The 17,445-nt window shown below is 41.7% G+C and overlaps 1 protein-coding gene across 15 annotated transcripts in view; it reads left to right on the top strand.

Annotated features, from left to right (window-relative positions):
- The window catches only part of PDE1C (phosphodiesterase 1C), a 327,224-nt gene that overhangs the window by 87,949 nt on the left and 221,830 nt on the right, over positions 1–17,445 (top strand). The gene's annotated exons all lie outside the window — the stretch shown is intronic.

Below are 17,445 nucleotides of genomic sequence, written 5' to 3'. Positions count from 1 at the left end.
TTTCACTTTTTCCCTGCTCCTGTTTGGAGCAGAAGGGATTTTTTATATAGATATACATACATAAAAGTATATGTTATAATTTTTATAAATACATTTCAATATTGAGTGTATTAAAAAATTTGATCTCGTTCTGGTAGCAAAGCTTGGATCAGTTTTTGGGTCAGACAATGTCTGTCTGGCACTATGTAACATTAGTTGAAAACAAAATGCATGATTTATTTATCCACTAAAAGACATGCGGCTTCAAAATCAACCACATCAAGCAGACTGCGTGGAATTACAGCAAAGATGCATTCTGTGATAACTCTAGTAATACAAGAGACAATTGTATCCATTTAGCAGTGCTGTTTTTATTTCTTAAGGAAGATGTTGTTGCCTCATAATGGGAGGAATCCTAGTCCTATAATGGTCCAACATTTTGCAGCTTGTGGGAAAAATCTGCTAGTGCAAATAATTAGTGTGATGGTAGATCTCTGTGCAGTGTTAGCAGCACCCTGCTTCTTTGGCAGAGAATTGCGCTGTTGATCTTGGCAACTGTTTTGTCTGGGACATTTTTAGAGAAAATGCATTTCAAAGTGTACTGCTGTGCTTGCACATGCTGGAGAAGTACCTTATGCCTTTTCCTTCCTTTGTAAGGAGAAGCAGGCAGCAGTGCAGGGCACAGTGCTGTGCATAAGGTAGGTGTGCAAACAGGGGGTGATATGGCAGCAGGGCTCATGCCTGCATACTCCACCCCAAAGTGTAGCCCTGCTCATGGGTGTCAAGTGTGGGAGTGCAGCATGGAGGCTTCAACTCCTGTTACCCTGAGCTTCTGATGCACCTCTACCTTGGCATCCTCTGCTGCTCTCTCAGACCCCCTCCGTAAAACTCATATCTTTCTCACATCCTCTTCCAGACTGCTTCCCATAGGGGAAATCTTCCCACCCTTCTTCTCCCAGAAGGCAGAAGAAGAGTAATAATATGGATGATAGTCCCTAAATGTAGTCTTGCCCAGCGAGTCATCATTTCATGCGCCTTCCCACCTCCCCCTGTTTGGCATCCCCTCACTAGTGCCCCTCTTCTTCCACCCTCCCAGAGTCCCTCACATTTTAGCTCAAAACTCCTATCCTCTTCCAGCCCCAGTTCCTGGCAAGGATTTCCAGTGCTGTACTTCGTTCAGAAAATCATTCATTCAGAAAAGAACCCAGCAACTTAGAAGACCAGACTGAGAAAGATGGACCCATTGTATACTTTCTCAGGCCCTTTATTTATCCTGTGAATAAAGTTGGGGTGATAGAGGTGTCAGACTCTGAAGAGGAACATTGCTGCTGTGTAAGAACGTACTTCAGAGGTAGGAGAGAGCCAGAGCCTGCATAGGTGGCATTTGGAGGGGATCAAGGGAAAAGATGCTGGGAAAGGAGTATCTGTTCTGTGGTGTATCTGAGTATGGGGACCTTTCTAGGGTCGTGTTTGTTATCACAGCGTCATTTACTGTTTTGTTTCCAGAATGGAGTCTTCATGCTTTTAGAGGGCTAGGAAATCAATGGTACTTTGGTTTACATTTCACATCTTGTTTTTTCTTTCATACCATCTGCATAAACAAAGTGCAGGCTAGGTTTAACCTGGGGCTGAAATATTGTGGTTTAACCCCAGCCAGCAACCAACCACCATGCAGCCACTTGCTCACTTCCCCACCAGTATGGTCAGGGAGAGAATTAGAAGGGTAAATGCTAGAAAACTTGTGGGTTTTCTAGCTTTTCTCTCTAGATAAAGACAGTTTAATAGGGAAAGCAAAAACCACACACATAAGCAAAGGAAAAACAAAGAATTAGTTCACTGCTTCCCCTGGGCAGGCAGATGTTCAGTCATCTCCAGGAGAGCAGAGCCCCATCACACATAATGGTTACTTGGGAAGACAAACACCATCACTCCAAACATACTGTAGCAGGGAGAATACCAAAACTGAAACCAGTACACTACTGAAAGCTCAACAAAATAGTATTTATTACAAAGAAGTAGCCAACAAAATGAGAAGCCAAGAGACAGGAAAAAGAAGGGAAACAAGCCCCTAAGAACCCCCCCCCCCCACTCACTCATAGAATCCTTATTTATGAGGTTGTCTTACTGACCGAGAATGCTTAGAATTACCCATAGCAGAAGCTGCATCCCCAGAGCATTGGCAGGCTCATGTGATAGCAGGCGTCCCTGCAAAGGCAGTGTAGTCCTCCATGTGAAGCTTGAGTCTCCGCTCCCAGCAAAAACTATCTGCTTTTTTTGCAATTAACCTATGATGTCTACCTGGGCAGGTGTGGTCAGCACCGCCCAGCTAGATGCCTTCGGTCCCTCCCCCCTTTATGTAAGTGGTGCCCCTTCTGCGCATGAGTGAGCACATTGGAATTTCCCTGTGCCTGTGTGCTACACCTTGGGGGTCTTTGCTAAATGAGTCTGGGGGCTTACTTCATCATCCTCCTCTTCACTTTCTCCTTCAAATGTCCTTGGAGGGCTGTCAGCCAATAGCCAGACCCTAATTAATTCCAGTTTATACAAAATGCTTCCTTCAAGGACGAAGTTCTCGTTTATCAGTGCTTGTTTTCACATAACTTGGCAGGAAAAGAACAGACTCTCACAGGTGGCTGGGCCAAAACACAGGCCAAAATTAGCAGCATCTAATTAGGCATGAATACACATCCACCCCTTCCTCTTTCTTTCCCCCAGCTTTATATACTGAGCATGATGTCATATGGTATGGAATATCCCTTTGGTGAGTTTGGGTCTCCTGTTCTGGTTATGTCTCCTCCTAGCCTTCCATGCACCTCCCAACTTCCTTGCCAGTGTGGCATTATGAAAAGCAGAAAAGGCCTTGGCTCTGTGTAAGCATTGTTCTGCAATAATAATAAGATATCTGTATTATCAACCCTGTGTTCAGCACAAATCCCAAACACAGCCCCACACTAGCCACTATGAAGACAGCAAGACTGTAGGAGACTTTAGCAGTGGCAACATTAGATGAACTCCCATGGGGAGTGCATGAAGCCAGCAGGAACATCTGCAAGCCAAGGGGATACATAAGCAAGTCCAGACTTCTCCCACCTCCTTTTTGTGTCACATACTTGTAGGCATCTGCATAGACTCTTCAGTTGGCTACACACCTTAGAGACTAGATATTCCTTCCTTTCTCAGGACTTTGTCTCTTACATTTTTCTGTCTTTTGTGATGAAATTATAGCTTGCCTTATTGCTTCCAGCCCTGGTGACAGTGCTTTGCATGTGCTGGTTTAAAGGTAAACCAGCAGGGGAAATGAACTCAACTCAAAGGAGAGATTATAAGTCAGAATAACAATTTAATAAAATAATACAGTAAGTACGATTATACAGACAAACAATTGGTCTTAACCCACAAAACCCAAATGTATAACCCAGCACCCTGGGGCATGAACAGAGTGGTGTTCTTTGGGCCCCCTGAGTCCAAAGTAAAAGGAGAGGGGAAAACCTGTTGGTGAGAGTGCTGTTGCAGTCTGGTCAAGAGTGGTGATTACAGTCCGGTCGAGAGTGATGGTTGCAGTCTGGTTGAGAGTGGTGGTTGCAGTCCAGTTGAGAGTGGTGGTCTGCAGTCTGGTTGAGAGTGGTGGTCTGCAGTTTGGTTGAGAGTGGTGATCTGCAGTCTTCCTCTGGATCCCACGAGTGGTTAAAAAAGTTCCAAGACTCCAAGATTATATATTCTCCAGTTCAGGCAGGAATGCCCAGTACTTCCCTCAGGGCAGGGAGTTCCACAAAGGGTGTGAGGACAGGGAGGCACCCTCCTGTCTGGCAGGCCTCTTAATACCTAGTTAATAGCCTGAGGAGTCAGACTGCTCTGGGCAGAGGGTGTAAATAATCTATTGACAACAGTTTCTGGGAAATGGCATGGAAGGCTATAGAATACACAGTTTTGAGTTACACCCATACAGTGATGAACTGGTCCCAGCTGTTCTAACTATGACAGCAGTGGAGGGACTATTGTGACTTACCATGATAGTGAGCCTCATGTAAATACCTCCAGAGATTAGATGAAAATGCTATGTGTGACTGCGGTGTTTACTCTACCTAACCAGAACCTCAGGCAAGCTGGTTCATCTACATGAGGCTGCTGGGCTGCGCTGGGACACTGTGTCCCTTTCCAATGAATAGGCCCTACAGTGTCTGTATTCCAAGGGTGCATATTTCTAGAACATAAATAAACCTCATCTACTTAAGTTAGGTCTGTTTCATAGAAATAGTTACTAATGGGAAAACGTAATGAGGCTATCTTAAAGATGCCACGATCAGCATGGAGTAGAGCTGACATTAGTCCCTCACCTGGTAATACACCTGTGTAGGCTTATGAAAAGTCCAACTTCAAAGTATCATACTTTAGGAAAGAGTATGAAAAAGTATAAGAAATAGAAAGATAGTAGGAGTAGTTTATACTGGAGAAAGGTTGAACATCATAAGTTTCTGCAGGGAAAGAGGATAAAAATCAAAGACAGCCTGGTTTACATTTCCCTTGGACCTGAAGCAATGGCAGATGTTACAGGTTAGCATGGTCTGGTGTTATTATGCTCGTTTGCCTCATTTTTTGCAGCTATCCAGGTAGGATGTAGGACTGATGCAACTCAAAGGAAACATGCTTGTTTTCACAATTTTAATGCATTTACCAACCACTGTGGTTAGTGGGATAAGAGACTGGTACAGCACTAACACCAAGGGCCCCATGGCAATTCATCTGCTACCTCATCTGTCTGCCCAAGACTTAGTGACATATTACAGTCCTAGGGGCCTTGTGGTGGCTACATTTCAAGCTTCAAAGCTCATTAACTTAGTGGAAAATGGTTTGGCACCTGGAAGATTCTGCCCAGTATATTCTGGGCTGGAATTTGAGGTTCGTTTTCAAAGGAGTCTACCCAAAAATTAGCCAACTGTGTCTGCAATTAGATATCTAGATTAACTAAGCTTCCTTCTCAGTTGAGAACAGTTACACAGTCTGTTTGAAATTTGTAGTACCACTGAAAATATAATATCTCACTTCAAAAAGTAATACAAGTCTTGCAAGGAGGGATATGCAGTGATGGAAATTGCAGATGGAAGAGAGAGAAAAATGCTCAGACTCAAGATACTGGTGGGAAGGATGTTGAGGTGAGTGTCCCAATATCAAGGTCTTGTTCTGTCAGCCTTTCACACTGTAAATAAGCACTAGGCTACTCTGATTTGAGGTTCTGTTGCAGGAAAAAATCTTAGGTCATCTTCTGAGTCATCTCTAAATTTTATTTCCACCTATTGCTTCCAGGAATGGAAGCAGGAGAGACCAACAGTCTGCAAATTCTTGTATGCTGCAGTGGCTTTGTCCTGTGTGCTTTTTTGTTGCCACTTGAGGTCATTATTAAGGTTATTTAAGGGTTATTTTTTTCCAAATGTTTAGTTTTTGCAATATAATATTTATTAAATTATATGTACTATAATATCTTTCTGGTATTACAGAATACATTTTATTCCCCTTCTGTCTCCTTATCACATAAAAGATTAGAAGACAGTGAAGACTGATGAATAATTTCTTATATAACTGAAAAAGTGACACAGAAATGAAAGCATCTCAAAATTTATGAGAAGATGATTGCTTCAAGAAGTGTATCAAATCCAATATGATTACTATTACATTTGTGGCAAAGTTACATTTATGATAAAGAGAAAATGAATCTTACCAAGGTGTCAGTTACAAACTTATTGGTAAAGTGGTGAGGGCAATCTGTGCTTTGCCTTACATTACTGGGAAGTACAGTTTGGCTTTCTTGACAGATAAGGAAACTGAGGAAAAATTATAAAATCCTTTTAAATGAATGCAGTATTATTTTACTACCACTTGTGAAACTGTCCATCTGTGCTTGTTTTCTTAAAGATGCCCATATGATTAAAAAAGGCCACATGGGGACTTCATATCAGAGCTGGGATTAAAGTTTAGGATGAATACTGAACAGGTTTTTTGGGGTGAACAACCTTCCTTAGATGCGGACTTTGTCAGTCTCAAGGTAAATACAAATTTGGTTTTGAATCCCATAACACTGTTTGGGCAAATATGTATGAGGAAAAGCCAAAACGAAGCAAGCATTTCATAAATGTCAGTATCAAATTTGATTCTCCCATCTCCTCACCCAGCTCCGTTCAGTCACCTCCCTAATTTCCTCCTATGTATTCAGATTTGCCAAATCAGCCATGCAGCAAGACATAACAGTTTGCAGTAAGACAAAGAAGAATGAGTCATTATACTGGTGTTCAGAGCACATGCCTGGGACAGAGTGACCAAGGATTATTCAATTATTTCTCACAAAGCAGAATAACTGTAATGGGAAAGACTGAGGAAAAAGATACTTTCAATGCTACAGCACTCTTTTGAGGTGCTAGACATTCTTCAAGTCCCTCCATAAAGTGAGGAAGTACAGATGGAAAAGAGGTCTTTCACATTGAACAAAATACGCAACTGCCCACCCCCAGTAGCAGTAAAATGGAAGGGCAAGGAGAGAACATAGCTAATTGCACCCTTTCCTTCCTTGTTTTGCAGTATGCATATTCATTTCAATTACAAATTCCTCCAATTTGTTTTCCAATTACACAAAACTTTTATTACCTTAGTGATCTTGATCTTCCGCGGAAAAAAAAATCACTGAAATGGCAAGATCATCAGCTAATAATGCTTTCTTCTTGAAAGTCACCTTCTTCCTACAAGTCTTTGCAGTGATTTCTTTCTGCCAGTATAAAAGAATCACAGAATATCCTGAGTTAGAATTGAAATACAATCAAAGTCCAGTTCCTGCCCTGGATATGATAGCCCAAAGAACCACACTATGTGCCATAGAGCATTGCCCAAATGCTTCTTGAACTTTGGCAGGCTTGGTGCTGTGACCACTTCCCTAGGGAGCCAGTTCCAGGACTCAACCACCCTCTGGGTGAAGAACCTTTCCCTAATATCTTGCCTAAACCTCCCCTGACAAAGCTTCATGCTGTTCTCTCCGGTCCTGTCACTGGTCACCACAGAGAAGAGATCAATGCCTGCCCCTCCACTTCCCATTGTGAGGAAGTTGTAGACAGCTATGAGGTCTTCCCTCAGTCTCCTTTAGGCTGAACAGCTGCTCCTCGTATGACTTCCCATCAAGGTCCCCTCAAGGCCTACGTAGGCCTCCTTTGGATGCCTTCTAATAGCTTTATCTCTTTTTTTTTTTATTGTGGCACCCAAAACTGCACACAATATTCAAGGTGAGGCCCCCTAGAACACGGTTGACCCTCCTGGCTGCCAGGGCACTGCTGACTCATATTCAACTTGCCATCAACCAGGACACCTCAGACCCTTTCCACAGCAGTGCCTTCCAGCATCTCATTCCCCCAGTCTGTATGTACATCCAGGGTTGCCCCATCCCAGGTGTGGAATCTGGCACTTGTCTTTGTTAAACTTCATACAGTTGAAGGTTGCCCAGTCCTCTATTTGTCAAGGTCTCTCTGTAGGGCCTCCCTGCCTTTGAGGGGATGGCTCCTCCCAATTTACTATCATCATCAAACGTACTTAGCATCCCTTCAAGTCCTGCATCCAAGTAATTTATGAAGATGTTGAAGAGAAATGGGCGTAAGATGGAGCCCTGTGGACCCCCACTAGTGACTGGTCCCTTGTACCTGCCCTATGAGCCAGTTGCTTATCTGTCACACATGTTTATCCAGCTGTATGCTGGACATTTTGTACAGAATGATACTGTGAGAGACAGTATCAAAACTTTACTGAAATTCAAATAGATCACATCATCTGGCTTCCCTTGAGCTAAGGGGGTTACCTGGTGGATGCAGAGTATTTCACTTACTCTTGAAAAATACAGGTCACTCACTCTTTTTCCCCCCTTAATATTATTGCAGTTAGAGTATATATGCTTCTCTTTTTTTCCCTCTGAATTTTAGCGCTCCAACATAGTAAAAGTTTGCAATATAAATACTACTGATTTGAACTGAAACTTGGAAAGAAAGAAGCAAAATCTCCTTTATGATCATAGAGGTTCTTCTGCCAGCCCTGGTTTAGATGAAGCAGAAGTAACTTGGAGCAATATGTGATTACTACAGGAAATACAGGTCATCATATTTAAAGATCCGGAGCTGTAGATGTATTGCAGCTTTCATCTCTCTCTTGTTATTGCTACAGAGTGCTGAACTGGAATGGAAACGAAGTTAAAGAACGATAGAATCATGGAGAGCCAGGCTGAGGGGAAGGACATTTGGGGTATGGGAGCTATTGGGAGCTGTTACCACCCACCATGGTCCACTGTGCATGTGATAGGATGGTTTGGAGTTATGTTGACATATGGCACTAAAACAGCCAACAAAATGTGAATGTAAATGGATACAATCCCTCGCATGCTGCACCTCACACTGACTCCCTGGCCTTAGGACCCCCCAGCAGGCTGTTTTCAAGAGGTTAGTTTTATTTCTGAAAACAAGACTGGTTAATGGACATACCATTATTGTTCTCCCTCATTCTGATTTCTGAAGCAGACTATTTGTACTTTGACTTTACACTCCCACCTAGTTTTCTATTTGCAAGATTAGACTCCACAAGCCACCTCCCTGGGAAGTGGAAATTATTATGACCCAGGAATTCCCGCAGTGGCTGTGTTGATTCCTGAAGCTCATACTGCTCACTGATCTGGACACTTACAGATATTGAGATTACTACTTGCCACTTGAAACATCTAGATCTTCTACCTCAATACACTGACATGCTGAAGAGCATTTTTAAGCAGTTGTGAATTAATTGAGGGAGCTGAAGAGTGGTCTAGAGATCATTCCATTCCAGGAACATTGCTGTACTGAAACAGAAATTGGAAGTCTGTGACACTGCAATGAAACCTGCCTGTACCAGTCATGATTGAAAGTTAACACTCACCCACTGTGCCATACTAGGGTTAGATATATTTTGCTTAGCTATGTTTTTCATGTCCATCCAAAATTTGTACCATAGGGGCCTACTGCCAGGCACCAGTTTTTTTTTTCATAGTAAAACTGAAATTTTTAGAAGAAATTAAAAAAAAAGATGCTCAACAGGTAGTGATGGCATTTATTTTAACTTGATTCTTGCAGAGTTTTAGCAACTACTGTGTTTCTTCAGACCTTAGAGGCATCGAACAGATATCAGAATAAAGAACCTTTCCTTATGCTGAATAGCAAAAGCAACAGAAAAGAAGCCAGCAATTTTGAAACTTTAAAAATGTTGTTGCCCTTATATTGTATTCTGTGTTAATTCTTTGTATTCCTCTCATGTTAATTTGTTTAGAAAATAATTTAGAAAATTATTTTCTAAAGTGGTAGTATAACACTAACTCATACATCTTTCTGATACCTGTACCAGAGGTGAAATCTTTACAGTCAACTCTTTTTCCAATAAGAAATTCTATCTCAAGTATCTTGTTCAGCATAATTTTTACATCCACAAAATAATTGCCTCTAAAAATTTATAAAAGGGAAATGATAAGTCTGGGCTCAGCTATGAATCTCTTAATATTTTTATTTCTAGCATCTTCAGCCTAAAATGTTTTGCTAAGGAAGTTTTACTGGGAGTAAAATATTTATCTCTGTCTGATTTGTATCAAGTTGCAACCTATTTTTTTATAGGTACAGAAATTCTCTTTTATGGTTTCCTGTAACTTTTTGTTAATTCTATAACCTATTTCATTGTGTTCTAGTCCCTGAACTCTAGTTGATGCATAATTCCAACTAATCATTTCAGTAAATGGGATACACTAATATTCTTTTAAAATTTTTTTTTTTTATTTTTATAGCACTGATTCTTAAGTGCCTTCAGAGCGATTTTTAAGTGATTTAAAAAAATTGTACATCATTGATTTTTTGAGTTCCCAGCAAAAGCTTTAAAAATATGTTTCTATGTAGACAGGGTTTCAATCCTGTCACATACTAAATAACAGGTCAAACTATGATACTGCAGTCATGATCATACTTGCTAGTGTATTCAGCAATGACAGATCTAACCCAATGCTGACCCTAGATGCTTGTGTAGACAGATCGCCTTTTGGTTACAAGCAGCCGTGGAAAAGGTGAAGACTAAGACATCAGTAGGTTACTCAAGCTTCATTCATGTCTTGGTGCAGAATTAGCACAAAATAAGTAAGGTTGGAAGGGACCGCCAGTGGGGCCCATCTTGTCTAACCATCCTGCTCAAGCAGGGTATTCCTAGAGCACATCGCACAGGATTGTATCCAGGTGGCTCTTGAATATCTCCAGTGAGGGAGACACCACAACCTCTCTGGGCAACCTGTTCCAGTGTGCAATCACCTGCACAGCGAAGAAGTTCTTCCTGGTGTTCAGGTAGAAATTCCTGTGTATGAATTTATTCCTCTTGCTTCTTGTCCTCTTGCTTGGCACAACTGAGAAGAGCCTGGTTCCATCCTCTTGACACCCTCCCTTCAGATGCTTGTATACCTTGATAAGGTCCCCTCTCCGTCTTCTCCAGGCTAAACAAGCCCAGGTCTGCCAGCCTTTCCTCAAAAGAGAGATGCTCCAGTTCCCTAATCAGCCTCTGTAGCCCTCTGCTGGATTTGCTTCAGAAGCTCCATGTCTCTCTTGTACTGAGGATCACAGAAATGAACACAGCACTCCAGATGAGGCCTCCCCAGGGCTGAGTAGAGAGGCAGGATCATCTCCCTAGATATGTGTCCTGGTTCTGCCCAGGACCAGGTTAATTTTTTGCAGAAGCTGGGAGGGGGCATGGCCAGGACTTGGAGGTTATTCTATACCACCTTACATAATTTCTGGGGCTGGGGGGAAGGGACACTCTTCCAGGAAACATAGCAGAGGGAGCCATCCCATATTGTTTATATCAGGGAGTTTTTCCATGTGAATCATCTCAACCTGTGATCTTTGCCTTTTTTGCCTCTAGCTGGAGGAGGTATGGGGAAGTGGCACATGGTTTTAGTGGGCATGCTAAATTGGAGAATACCATTTCTAAAACACAACAACATGCTGGCAATGATCTTCCCAATACACTCCAGGATACCACTTGGCCTTCTTGGCCACAGGGGCACACTGTTGGCTCTTGGACAGCTTGTTGTCCACCAGGACCCCCAGTTCTTCTCTGCAGAGCTACTTTTCAGCAGATAAGCTGCCAACCTGTACTGGTACATGGGGTTATTCTTCCCCAGGTGCAGAACCCTGCACTCACCTTGTTGAATTTCAGAAGGTTCTTCTCTGCTAATTCATCATTTTACTGAAAAATTTCCTAACCTTTGTTGCTAGGATTCTTTCCTGTTAGCTGTTACTTCAAGTTTAGCAAATTGTAAGTATTGTGAAAATAAAATTTTTGTAGTCAGCCAAAACCCTGGACTTGCTGCTAGCTGGCTTAAAATACTTAGCTTTTATTCTGGTTCTTCTGGATTTTGTTTGTTTGTTTGTTTGGGGTTTTTTTGTTGGTGTGGGGGTTTTTTGTTAAGAAAATTCTAAATGTCTTTGGTCACTGCAAATAAAAATAGCCAGCATACCTTCTCTGTCTGCTGTGTGAAAATATCCGATTGGTCTGATGTTTCAAATACAAAATGAATACCGTATACCATTAGCTGCATCAGTAAACATACATAGAGTATACACTCACAGTTCAGTGATGGAATGGAGAGGTAAGAAAGGACTGGGATGGTGAAATATTCTTAAAACATCAGAGAAGAAGCCTTTGTTGCAAATGTTTGCAAAATGAGTGCAGAAAGCTCATTTCTATGACACAACTAAAGTGTTGTCCAGATACAGAGCCAACGTAGAGATATTTTGTGCATGTTCTCAGCTTGCTGATAAAAGCCCTTGGAAAACGATTTCATTTTATAGATAAAATGGTCCAAAATTACGGTTGACCAGTACTCTGGAAGAAGAAGGGAAAAGTTGTAGCAGTGCTGGGTTTAGGGGGCTCTGTGAAAGAGGATAGGCTTATGCATGATAAAATTTGAACCTGTCTTTTTAGTGTAAAGCTGTGGGATGGTGAGACTTTTGACTGCATGGGATTGTTGATCAACACTGACACATTCCCATCTAACTGGTCACTGTTAATAGTGTTACAGAGTTTGTAGTGCTTTATCCTCTGACCATGCTTCAATCTTAGAACTCTAAGCTGGCTTCTCTGCTCTTTTAAAGGCAGGAGAAGGTGGGTAATTACATCTGTCTAAAAAGAGGGGGGAAGAACTGGGGAAGGCCTGGAGACTAGGCATCACACAGTGGTATGAAATCTGACTGGTGAAACCAGCATGTTCAGTAAGAGAATCAAGTATTTATCAATATGTTTTCCAAGATCAATTCTATTTTTGCAAATAAAATAAATGGAGGCTTTAGTTGCATAACAGACAGCATATTTCATTTGGTTTAATTACTGAATGTGGGCCAGATCCTTAACTAATGGCAATTGGTATAGTTGCACTTGAGTATGTGGCCAGATTTTCAGCTTTGTTTCTTCCCGTGGACCTTCTAGTACACAATAAATTTCTTTTTTGCTTTATTTGAGAAAACTGATTTTCAGCATTTAAGAAGATGTGAATCTGAAAGCCTGCAATTTTAATTTATGTACAGGTTATAAATAAGAGGTTCATGCTTATTTAAAAAAACAAAGAGAATGAAGAGAAGCTAAAATGTCATCAATTAATTCAGAAATACTGCAAGGGGAGGAGTGATCTCTAGTGGTTATCTGAGACAGTCAACTCAGCCTCAAAGAGCATAATTTGCCAGCAGGCAAGTACAAATGAAGAGAAGACTTGGCAGAGTTGTAAAGGTACTTGTACTGTTAGAGTCACAGTGTCTTAGACTGAAAACATAAATCTTTTCAGCTAACTGGAGTATTGATGCTGAGCAAGGCTTAAAGAGAAAGGTTTTAAGCTAAAGAGTCTCTTTTGCTCCTTTTTCTGCAGTGCTCCTCTGATTTTACTGAGCCCCATCCTTCGCAGACCAGCAAATGTTCAGAAATCTACTCCTGTGAAATCCTGCCATATTTTTGTGAACTGGTTTCATTTATTTATTTATTCTTAATATGTATGATTTATCTTAGTGGAGAAATGAAAAGGAAACAAGACTAGTCTCTCCTCACGTTTAATAGTGAATAAAGCCACAGGCTCTGAGATTTGGATTCAGATTAATCTTCTGTTATTTTTTGCTCTCTCTCAAGGGAGGCAGCTGAGTAGCTCAAGGGAAAATTTAATTTACCTCAACATCTTCTACTGCTGACTAGCCAGGCAGCATAGGATGATTAAGTCCTAACTTTGGCACTGCAGTGCCTGAAGTCAGTTGGAATTAATTCAGGTTCTTCTGCTTTTTTCCAGAATCTTTTTTGTTGGAAAAAGTTGTTGGACTTTTTTACTGAAAGTACTTGAACTGCAGTCATTGGATGCAATAGCTGGACATGTAAAGGGATCATGTAAGATGAGTTTTGTGTTAGACCCCTTGTTTGATATGTGGTAGAGAAAGGAACTATGTTCTCTACCATTTATTAATTTATCTAGAAATTATCCACCTTGATTCATGTTGATTTGTTGGTGTACACTGGCATACACCGGTAGCTGCAATGCCCGAGGGGGGGTACTTTCTCCTTTCAATGCCTACTTACAAATCTCTTTTACAGTATAAAATTTTACGGAGATATTAAAGTTGCTCTCATTTCTCTCTATATTGTTGAGCTCTGATGCACTCTATTACTTTCATTGTACATCTAAAAGGGTCTGTATTTGAAGTGATGAATTGAAGACATTTCTGTTAGGAAAAAAATTTCTACAGCTATAGATTTTAATGGAAGCTCCCAAGGATAGGACCTCTCTCTCTGGATCCCTTTCCCCACCCACAACGTGGGGGAGCCCAGTTCTAGTTCCATCTCCATCTGAAGAACCATTCCGACGTCTTGAGGGATGGGGAAAGGGAACTCCAGCGACAGGGTTTTTCAGGCCCTGAGCCTGGAGGGGAGAGGTGCCCTCCCCTCCCCCACGCACGTGGTCCCATGGCTGGTACAGAGACAGCACACCGAGTGTGGAGAGGAGGCAAGAGAGAGTTTATTGTTGGGGGTTGTTACATTTATAGGGTTAGGGAGAATCACAGGTTAACCAATTAGAAGTCTCAAGGGGCTTACAGGAACACCCAATCACAGGAAGGGGTTAACAAGGTCCAATGAAACACCTCAGGACACCTTTCCCAGGACATTCCTGCATGGGAGATAACAGTTGCTGTGGGGGGTGTTGGGAAGAAGAAACACGTGTTTGCAAAGAGACCACCAAAAGCCATTTTAAGACATGTTTAAACAACAGTTTTCCCGTATAATGCAGGTTTTGTGCCACATCTTTCCTCTTTTTTTATTTTGAGAGTGCGAACAGTGATACCATTTTGACAGCAAAAATCATGAGGATGGGAACTTCTAGATCATCTTAGTTCTTCTGGGCCTCTGGATGTTGCAGAGGACCCTGAAATTCTTCAAGAGCCCATGAATCTAATATTAAGGGAAACTCTTTACTTAGTGTGTAACATTAGTCTCCCATAAGGAGGCAATACAAAGCTATTTTGTATCTTATATTTCACTTTCTCTGTGCAATGATCATTAGTGTGTCTTTCAATACAGAAAAGCTTTCCCCTTAGCATTAATCAGTAACATTTACATTAATCCCTTTACATTAATCAGTAACTTCCCAGCCAGTGATTCTTCATTTTCATTAAGGTTTATTATTTGTCTTCATTTCATCATCTTGTTACAATTCACAGAATCATAGAATCACAGAATTGGTCAGGTTGGAAGGGACCACACTGGGTAATCTACTTCAACCTCCCTGTTTAAACAGGATGATCTGAGAGCACATGGCACAGGATTGCATCTAGACAGTTCTAAAATATCTCCAGTGAGGGAGACTCCACAACCTCTCTGTTCCAGAGCGCTATCACTCACAAGGTAAAGAAATTCTTCTTCATACTCAGGCAGAACTTCCTATGTATCAGTTTCTTTCAGTATCCTTCTCAACAGAGCTACTTTCCAGCAGGTCAGCCCCCGACCTATACCAGTGCTTGGGCTATTATTCCCCAGGTAGGACCCTGCATTTTCCTGTGTAGGCTCTCCACTGCTGTCCCTTCATCCATCCAGATACTTGTTTCATCATAGGAGGCAATCAGGTTGGTCAAACACAACTTACTTTTAGTGAACCCATGCTGACTACTCCTGATCACTTCTTGTCTTCCATGTGGGTAGACATGGCCTCCAGAATGAGGTGCTTCATCACCTTTCCAGGGACTGGGGTGAGACTGACTGGCCGGTAGTTCCCTGGATCCTTTTTCCTTCTATTTGGCAACATTTGCTAACTTCCAGTCCTCAGATGCCTCCTGATTTGCTAGATGTTAAAGTCCTCTACCCAAATTAAGGTGAAAATGAGACCAAATGCCAATTCAACACTACTGACTTTATTTTGCAAAATTAATTATATAGGGGAAAGAGAGAAAGAGAGAAAGAGAGGAAGAAGGAGAGAAATAGTGCAAGTCACCTCCCTGGATCCAGGGGTGTCCAGTTGGTCCTTCAGTGCCCTGGGCTTCTTGGTGGTGAAGTCCTTCCAGTTCACTCCCTGAGTAATTTTTATACAGTCCCCTGTTTGCATGAGAAATGAAGGTAGGATTGACTTTCAGTTCCTCATTAACATGAGAGGTGAGAGTAGGAGGGGTTTTCAGTTCCTCATTAGCATGAGAGGAGAGAGTAGGAGTGTGGTCCAATATAGTCTACTTGCCACACATCCCACAGGCCTTTACCTTCCCTCAGATGAAGCAGAGGGTCCTGTAAAGGCTGTTGGTCAAACCAAGTACAACACTCCCCACATGCAGATATTACATTAGTATACTGCTCTTTGGTTACTGGACATCCTTGACTGTTACCTTTGCCCCTTCCAACTCAGAATATTCTGTAAATCTTTCATTCCAAGCGTCCCTGTTTCACATATAACTATTCTAATAGATGTTCCCGATTCTCCACCTCCCCTTCCACCGCAAGAGGTTTTAAGCAGGTGAGTGAGTCCACTTGGTTGTTATATTGGTGTGCTAAGGTATCATTCTCCCGGTGGGCTGCTACCCATCCCACATAGATAACATGTTTTCTAGAAATTTTCAAAATATCCTCCCATTTGTTCTGTTCCCAAACTGGTATAAGATTAACCTCGCAATTGTTTTGTTCCCCAAAGGTAGCCACTCAGTATATCCTTTAAATACTGCATGAGTCAGTATAGATATATAAGGGATGCTGATCCTCTGCCTTTTGGATAATTACATTCCAAATCACTGCTAGCTCTCCCATCTGGTCACTACCTTCACCTTCTGTGATTATCCTGTCTTCTTCGTTATCCACCTGAAGAGCTACCACTTGGTATTTCCAGGCTTTTCCCTCCCTTCTTGTTAATGCACCTGTAAATCAAACATTAGTCAAGTCAGAAGAATAGGAAGGATCAGAAGAAGGGGATTTACTATCATGGGTTTCAGGAAAAGGATCTTGAATTTTTTATAATTTTGGAGCTATCTCTTCAATTTTTCCATTTGAGCATATTCTTCTTGAACTGTCTCTCTCTGAGCCACCCCTGCTGGGAGACAACTCCCATTAGTACTGGGTTTAGCACTCTGAATGGTCCTCTCAGCAGGATGGATTGCTGATGTAGGATTTTCTGCCTCCTGTAATGCTACAGTGACCACACATAAGTCTTTCTCGTTGTCAGAAAATCTCTTTTCTGCATCCATAAACTTCTGGAATAAAATCCTATGGGATGGGGCGGGGGTGAGGGAGTGGGGTGGACCTTCATGCTCTTTCTGCTAGATATGGATTGACAGTCCATGAAAAGCAAAACCCCATTCCACAAGGAGAGGGTTCTTTGGGTGCAGAGGTCCCAAGACCTGGTACATACCAACCGCAAAGATTAATAATTTCAAGGCTTCACTGTGTAATGACATCCCAATTTGGCTTTCTGTATGTTAAATTATATAAAGGATGCACAATAATTGAGAAATCAGGGACAGGCTTTCTCAAAAAAATTAGGGTTCCTAACTCTTGTTGTAATTCCTTTTTATTCTCTGGTGTGGTTACTTGCTCCAGTGAGGTTAACATCTCAGCAGAGATACAAACAGCCACGTCTCTTCCACCAAATACCAAAGAATTTTACTTCTGGAATGGTGTGCTGAATTTTGTCCTCTGGGATCATTAACCTCACCCCTTCAAGGTGCTCAGTATCATGTTTTTTAGTATTTCCCACCTTATCTGTATCCGGACCCCCAATCAATACATCACTGGTATACTAGTATGTCCTTAAGCCCCCTCATCCACAGGAAGTCTAGATAATTTCTGGGCTAGGGCAAAGTGTGCTAGTGTGGGGGAGTACCAATATCCCTGCTATAGTCAGGTGAAAGTGTATTGTATCCTCTCCCATGTAAAAGCAAAACAATCCAAGTCTCT

This window comes from Manacus candei, unplaced genomic scaffold, assembly GCF_025592945.1.
Source record: "Manacus candei isolate 608988 ecotype Guabito, Panama unplaced genomic scaffold, ASM2559294v1 h1tg000049l, whole genome shotgun sequence".
NCBI classification, from domain to species: Eukaryota; Metazoa; Chordata; class Aves; order Passeriformes; family Pipridae; genus Manacus; species Manacus candei.
The sequence above is the reverse complement of the archived record's forward strand: the minus strand, read 5'-3'. Positions and strand labels throughout refer to the sequence as shown.